The sequence below is a fragment of the Cornus florida genome, unplaced genomic scaffold (assembly GCF_030987335.1).
Source record: "Cornus florida cultivar Cherokee Brave unplaced genomic scaffold, ASM3098733v1 CherokeeBrave_3.0.0_Hap2_Chr05, whole genome shotgun sequence".
NCBI lineage: Eukaryota > Viridiplantae > Streptophyta > Magnoliopsida > Cornales > Cornaceae > Cornus > Cornus florida.
The window spans coordinates 106,167,847-106,174,528 of record NW_026775575.1 but is presented as its reverse complement, the minus strand read 5'-3'; the positions used below and the strand labels follow the sequence as shown (position 1 = coordinate 106,174,528).

General features: G+C 32.8%; 1 long non-coding RNA gene and 1 other non-coding gene across 2 annotated transcripts; one reads left to right on the top strand and one right to left on the bottom strand.

The window, feature by feature from the left end:
* Window positions 1-1,303: 1,303 nt before the first annotated feature.
* On the bottom strand, window positions 1,304-1,375 carry TRNAH-GUG (transfer RNA histidin (anticodon GUG)). Its single transcript has one exon. It is a non-coding gene; the product is annotated as a tRNA-His (tRNA).
* Window positions 1,376-3,793: 2,418 nt separating this feature from the next.
* LOC132308275 (uncharacterized) lies at window positions 3,794-5,313 on the top strand. Its single transcript, XR_009482409.1, has 2 exons — window positions 3,794-4,058; window positions 4,974-5,313. It is a non-coding gene; the product is annotated as an uncharacterized LOC132308275 (long non-coding RNA).
* The last annotated feature ends 1,369 nt before the right edge of the window (window positions 5,314-6,682 follow it).

The following is a 6,682-nucleotide window of genomic DNA, read 5'->3' as shown; positions in this document are numbered from 1 at the left end:
AGACCATTTTTGACAACAACTGGATAAAAAAAAAAAAAAAAAAAATTACCAAAGGGCTTTTGGCCAAATGGTATAATGTATGTATGTATTTGCTTTACCAAAAAAAAAAAAAAACAATTGAATGGGGGCAATAATGAGGTTTTTCTGTAATTTAAAGGGCAGTATAATACCCAAAAAAACAATCAGTTGCCTCCACTGGACCTTGAATATGTCGGTGCATGCACAGAAGCTAAGGTAAATTACTCTAATCCATACCTAAGGTTTCAGCTAATCACTATCAAATGAAAATTTTGAAAAAATACTTTGATACCACTTATTAGAGTTAGGAAGAAGTTTGACACGATCCCAAATTTTGGAGGTGTATTTAACATTTTTCTTTCTTTACTTTTTGACTTTAGCAAGAAAAAAGAAAAAAGAAAAAATATTGGGAAGAACCCTTATCTTCGTAAAGATTTCAACTTTCAACCATCTACTTTAGAAGGCAAGGCTTCACCTTCTATAAGCTTTAAGAGCATCACCATGTTAAAATGTATAATAATATTTTTTTTATTTTTTTATCTCCAACAATATATTAAAATATATTACAACATCATTAATGTGTAAAATTATTGTGTATTAGTATTTTGCACAATCTTTTTACACAACCACATCAACATGTTTTCTTTCTCTTCCTTCTTTCTCGTTCCATTTAACGAATCAACCTGTAAGTTTGTAAAAATTATGTGTGTCTTGAGCATTATACGTAATTTGTTGTTGACATATATATTTTTATATAAAAGGTATAAAATAATAACTGAAGTTAAAAATATTTATTACAATGACACATCAATTTTTTTTTTTTAAATATATATATATATATATATATACACACACACACACACTTCGAAGATGCTCTTAATGTTATTATACTTTATACTCTATATTTTGTATTAATTACCATGGTAAAAACCTCTCTATTTTTCAATTTATCATTGCCCGTTCATTTTTTGTTTCTAAGAAAATAAAATAAAATAATTTGTTCAAGTTATGTTACTTTTTTTTGTTTTATTTTTAAAAACATATTTGGTAATTTATATTTGTTATGCAGATTTTAAGAACATACTAATTAACAATATCACACCTCTACAGACTAGATGCTTATTTTTATAATGTATTAACTTAAGTTAGCAGTGAAAACTTATTATAGGAAAATTGAAAAGTTAAAAAATATCACAAATTCGCAATGTTGATTTTGAGCCACATGCTTAAAAAAAAAAAAATCAATAAAATAAAATATTGAGCTGTGGGGAAAAAAAATAATAATTGTGGCTGCTGGGATTCGAGCCCAGGTCTCCACGGCCACAACGTGGAATTCTAACCACTAAACTACAGCCACTTCGGTATTTTTGACAAGAATTTTTTTATATAGTAATGTAGCCCATATGGGGTATAGCAGACAAATAGGCAATTTTCCGGATTTTAAGAAACTAGTTGAAGCCATATCGTCGTTGTAAGATAAAAGAGGATGATCTAGCGGTGTCATTTTATTTTTTAAACTTGGGTAAAAAAAAAATTTTTTTGATGAAACCATTTTTAAAAAATGGTGACAATTTGAGCCCGACCTTCAATAAAAACACATTATGAATAAAGTTGGTGAATACGAATTGTGTAACAATTTAGATTGGGAATGAGTCTTCACATACGAGTTCAATTGGGTTCGCCAAGAAATGTTTCAACCTCATCATTTGACCTTCTCGTAATTTAAGCGGTGAAAAATAAAATCAACTTACGCACGAACGAATATTCAACATTTCACTTTGATATCATTACATGTTAGTGTTGATATACACTAATAAAATCGATTTATTAATTTACTGTAGTCAGTAAAATAAGCAGTTTTGAATCTACGTTGGATGGCTCAAACTTTAGGCAGCCAATAATATAAGTTGCATGATAAAATATATAGTATCACGTAGTTAGACGTTTAACGGTTTAAGCCCTTATTATATATTTCAATTTTCAGGAGTTTGGAGTAGAATACAAACTGCTTTATTTTACGAGCCATTCTGAAAATGGCACTCTCAAACAATATTATTGGTTGTTTTCACTTTCCAAATATGAAGTAGCTAAATGTTATTTTGTAAGATTTGTTTTTGAATATATATATATAAGCACTCCCATAATTCCCATGGGTATTAAATTGCTTTTATGATTTTATTATCAAGGCCACAGAAAATTACCCGTATTAGAACACACCTACGTGCAGCAAATTACTGATAACCAAAGACCAAACTTGAAATTATTAGAGCACAAGTACCAAACTGTCCTCAAGCAAAGATACTACTATGGTACTGCAACCAAATAGTTTACTTATTTTTAGGTGGTGGAGACAAGAAAGGAATGCTTGGGATGGTGCCAGAAGGCAACGGTGGCACTAATGAGAGGCTAGGCAGCGGAGATGATGCAGCCTGCATGGTGGCAAAGGCTGTTGCCGGTGGCTGCAAATTTGGTGCGGCCACCAACAGATGACAAGCACCTTGACACACGTCGTGGCTAGCAGTGGAGAGAGATGCAATAACAAAAATGTAAATGTAACTGCCGGTGGAAGCCATGGTTGTATGAATTGAGTGGCCGGATGAGTGGATTATGAGAGAGTGGTAGAGTTAAGTTTAATGGTGAAGGAAAAGAAATGGATTGAAGTGTATATATATATGTACAATATAGGGAGGGCTAGCCTTATGCTGATATATCATGTAACATGCATATGCTGATTGATGTTGGTTATACATGTTAGGCTGTGAGTTTTAGAGGACTTGAGGAAATTTGGATGTGATAGTTGATTGTTTTACGTATGCTCCAATATTTTTAGTTTATCATACTGTTTGGTTTAGTTTATTATATTGTTTGGTTCATTGACTCGATTGACAACACCACCCTAGCTTGATACGTCTACCTTCTTTTTAGGTTCATTAACAATATAGATTACATAACTTTTAGTTAGCAACTGCCAATACTTCCCTTATTTTTCGAAGATGGAGTAATTATACCATCATGCTAGAAGTCCTTTGATCATTGATATATTGAAAAAATTAATTGTCAATCGTATTTGGTTAATTGAATTTTGTCTAAAGGCCTAATTAAAGCTCTATCCAATAATGAAAAGGCTTCTAGTTTAATAGTATAATTTCTCCATTCTCAAATAAGAGGGAAGGAGTTCGAGTCGAGGATAAACAAAAATTTGTCTAAGTATTTATCTAACCTAAATTTTAGGGAGGCTCTAGTCCATATGATGGGTTAAACGGGATTTCATTTTCTTCTCTGTTGGGTTGCATGGTTCCAAAGGACTTCCTATGAGGCTTAAAGTTAAACGGGTTTTCAATTTCTATATATAAGATTTTTTATTTTTATTTTTTTGAAAGGTACGTTCTATAACAATTAGCACCTCAAATGACTCATATTGTCTACCAAGACATGTGATCCAGGGGTATTTCTCTTTTAGAGATAAATATGGTCTCAAATATTTTTTTAAATCCGGTATTCTCTAATGATGTTAAATGTTCAAAATAAATGCTCAGTAAATTGCAAAAGCGAAAAAAGACACTTGAACAATTGAAATTTGAGAATAATAAGAATTTCATAAATATTACTACAAAAATAGAAAAAGAGAACCTTTATGAGTTATATACAAAATGCACTAATTTGAGTCATGTAATTCTTTTTGTTTCACTGCTTTTTTAAAACGAAAAAACAAAAGAACATTATATATGGTTGCTATTGACCTTGCCACAATGAGATCCAGCTCGGGCTGGACCGATCCAAAATCTAAACCGAAGCCCAAAATCGATCTAAGGAAGCAGGCCTGATCTAAAGCCTGAAAACAGATTTCCGGCCATTTTATCAAGAACTCGAAATATATAAAGCCCAGGCCCACACAAATTAGGGTTTTCAAGTTCCGAAACCCTAGCTCTATAAATACTACCCCTTCAGCAAAAGCGAGATCTGGTTTTATCTGTTCGATTTCATACGCAGAGAGTGAGACACAAAGAAAGGAAAAAAGTTGAACCAAGATGAGAGCTAAGGTATGTTCTTAATTTCTTCTTAGCTTGTTTCTTTTAATTGTTGTATAAAATACATCGTTTGGTTTGTAGGAAAAGAAATTGTAGCGAAAGATAACCTGGAACAATAGAGTAGAAATATTTGCTAGTTTCAGCTTCATGCTTTGATTGGGATTTTCATCTTGAATTAATTTGTTTATGAAATTTATTCATTATTTTGTGAAGATTTAATTTGGTAAGACCTCTCCACGTTTGTATGTGGTTCAGTGATACGGTTTGTTGAAGTTCTACTGAACAATAATGTTTATATCTCTTCTATGGTTGATAAGGAATTGAATTTTACTATACCGAATAGGGTTTTGTCAGTTTATTTACTTTTATTTTGTTGTACACTTTTTATCGGTGAGAAATTTTATGTAAGTTAGAATCGAACTGTATGAAATCTAATTTCTAATATATTGTTTTTTTTTCTACCTGGAATAAATGCAATAATTTACGTTTACATTTGGCTGAAATGAACTGATTTGGGGATCAATTTATCGAATATATAGAATAAATGTATAGAATGCTTGGGTGCCGGAGTTGGATTAGAAAACCTAAGGGTGAGGTGGAGTAGAGGTAGGATTATATAAATTTATTTAAATTTAAATTTGAGTTGATGTTCCATAAATTATTGAATCCATGTCTACTCATTTCAAATCCTTAAATTCAAATACTGCATAATCATCTTGCTGATGCTGTTGTTTTTGCCCTATATCTCGATATATAAAGAAGAAAAAGGAGAAAAAATAATGAAAAATAAAATATGGTATTACTCTGTTAATATTCTTGGAGGTCAAAGTTGTAGCCAGAATAAGAGATTCTTGATAGATAAGGGTGGAACCTTCTCAACTAGTTGTTCTTACCTCTAATGTAATGGTTGTTTTATGCTCTCTGCAGTGGAAGAAGAAGCGCATGAGGAGGCTGAAGAGGAAGCGCCGAAAGATGAGACAAAGATCCAAGTAGGTTAAGCACGGGGACAAGAAGATGATTCCCTTTCATAGGCCTTCATCTTTTTAATCAGCTGCTGTAATGAGATTTGTGGCAGTTGTGATGAGTGGTGGTGACCTTGAAGGGGGATTTTAATCATACTGTCTACCGAGTTTCTACAAATTAAGCAAGTTTTAGGGTTAAATGTTTAGCCCTTTAGTCTCTTTTATAAGATTCTTAAGGGCCTTTGAATTTCTTGTTAGACATATGTTCTCTAATTTGAAGGCTGAGTGGGTTTTTTATGGATTAATGCATGGTTTGATCATTATGGATATATTTCTGCTTCCGAGTGCATTGTTTTTGCATGGATTTTGAATGCTTAGCTGAAAGAAATTCTATATTTTAGTTTGATGCATGTATTTCCTTGGGGCAATTTTGGAGACATGCTGCTTTTTCTTTATTTGAGAAGCCCCGGATCAAATTTTTTCTATTATGTTTTAGTACTCTTTTATGAGATCTCATTTCGGGAAGAGTTGTCCTTCTGAAGGGAGAAAGAAAATTCCCTCCTGTGAAGAGTTTATCCATTTCCATCCAGTTTGGGATATATTTTACAAAAAAGTTGGTATATTTGCTAAACATCAACTTTTTTGTAAGATGCATCCCAATCTGGATAGAACAGGTCCACTGGATTCGGGTCCCTGAAGGGAAGAGTTGGCTCATGTCAGTTCATTTTTGCAGTGTTGCAACATGCTTTGGTTGGGGGTGGTTTGGGTGGGGGGTTTAGAAAGATCTAAGTGAAAGATCTTAATAAATGCATTCAAGTAGTGAGAAGACATCTTACAGCAGCATATGGTGTGATAATGCAGGTGTTTGTCTATTAGCCAACTAATTTCATTTTGCTATTCATTGGTGAAAGGAATTCTCACTTATGAGAAAGTGATGGCTAGTTACCATTTTCTGTTGGGTGATATTTATATTGTGCTATGTATTGAGACAGAATTGCCAGAATTGCTCGGTCAATGTGGTAAATGATGTTGTTGTATTGTGGTTGGGTTCCAAATTTCATATTGGTAAAAGACTATCATAAGGACTTTTAGGTTCAAAGCACAAAACATTATGCTGAGCAGTTTTTTCAATTTTAGCTCAGCTAGAAACAGTGTAGTTTGATTTTTTTTTTTTTTTTTTTCCTCCTCTGCGTCTCCATGGAATCCATATTGGGATTCATGATATTCTCAAATATGATCACTCAAAAAAATATACCTCTACTCTTCGGAGCACATGATTTTATGCTATGGCTGGAGGAGTCATATAGTAAATGCAATAGTTTTAGGTATATGAAGCAATGATTAAATCTGGGTAGTGCTCACTCTGGGTTCACATGTTCTAGACTATGAAGCAACATAGCCAATCCTTTTTTTACCATTGCTTTTTATTCAATGAGTCGGAGTCAGCCACTCGTGTACTAAAAGTTGTTTCACTCTAAGAACAGTCGCTTTGTGCAAAATAATACGCTAGTATCTCTATTCAATATTTTCCTCACAAGAAAGATTTTAGTACACAGCTTATTTAGTCACCGCTCAGTTTCTGTTTTGGTTAATAGAGGAAGGAGATGATCGAATTTTTCTACTATCACTCCCTCTCGATGAAATATTTACAGAAACAACCAAGATCATGTTATT